General features: G+C 31.4%; 1 protein-coding gene across 1 annotated transcript in view; it reads right to left on the bottom strand.

Annotated features, from left to right (window-relative positions):
* The window catches only part of LOC106682535 (hydrocephalus-inducing protein), a gene marked incomplete at its 3' end in the record, with an annotated part of 227,440 nt that overhangs the window by 180,138 nt on the left and 46,074 nt on the right, over window positions 1–1,228 (bottom strand).

Consider the following 1,228-nt stretch of genomic DNA (forward strand, 5'->3'; position numbering starts at 1 on the left):
TAAAATAAAACATATTAAAAACCCTTTATACATCAAAATATAATATTTATTCAAAAAGAGCATATTACAATATATATATAATTAAAATATTAATAACTCGTTAACTGCGGAAGGCTGTGCAAGGATATAGGGCTAGTAGGTGTGACTAGGAGTGATAGGGCTGATGTACCATAACTTTGAGGTGATTTAGCAACAGCTTTTCATTAATATTTTCTCCTTATTTATGGAATTACTTCTTTATTGTTAATAGATTCCTCATTTTCCTTTCTGACATGCTGCTGGTGCAGTTAAAACTTTTTTTTAATTTAAAAAAACAATGTAACTTAAGAAGAAATTTGTTGATTTCTTAAGTTAAGTGTGTAGCAGCCAATAGAGTTGAGCACCTTGTTTATTATTTGAAGAGCTCCAAATCAAAATGCAAGTAGCTCAGTTATTAAAATGTTTGGCTAATAGTCAAAAACCTAGAGTTTCTAATACAATTCACTTTAGTTGCCTGTTCTAAAAGAGGCAGTATTGAAAAGCAAAATTTCTTAACCTTTAAGTTTTTGAGAGAGTAACTAAAAACTAACATTTTCATATATAATTCCAGAAACTCTTCTTGATCTGATGTATTATTCAAGTATATTATATTAGAACAAAAAAGTATAACACTCCAAGAAGGTCTTGAAGTTGTAAGTTCATTATTTATAGTTAACAAGTATTTCATTGAAAAATCATGGTGATAATATATAATAAACTAAATAAATTTTTAAAAAATATTAATCCGTCAAAATGGCTTCTAGTCCTTCCAAAAAGCTATGTCTCTCACAACAATGGGTTCCAATCTCTCCCGCTTCCAGCCGACGGACGTCCTCTCATCAAGCAATCCAAACTCAGAGTACCCCATTCTTCTTGGTTGTCTTCCTTTTTCAAACTGTCCACTCTTGCTGGACAGAAATTGATGAGGACCTCCTCATCCTAGAAAATTCATTTCTCCTTCGCGCCCAAACAACAAATGAATGCCAAAAACCAAAACCCGCCTCGATGTTCCATGTAAACATCGATTGTCGCACAACAGTTAAGGATTTTTGAAAATGATTTACTTACTGAATATTATTCTTTAGCACTATTTCTTGACTTCTATTTTTTCCTAAGTTTACTGTATTTTCAATTATGATGGGAAAAGTTATAATAGTTTTTATGATATTTGAATCTGCTCAACATGGCCTTGATTCAACGGACTTGTTGA

The sequence above is a fragment of the Halyomorpha halys genome, unplaced genomic scaffold (assembly GCF_000696795.3).
Source record: "Halyomorpha halys isolate HHAL.00 unplaced genomic scaffold, Hhal_1.1 Scaffold422.1, whole genome shotgun sequence".
NCBI classification, from domain to species: domain Eukaryota; kingdom Metazoa; phylum Arthropoda; class Insecta; order Hemiptera; family Pentatomidae; genus Halyomorpha; species Halyomorpha halys.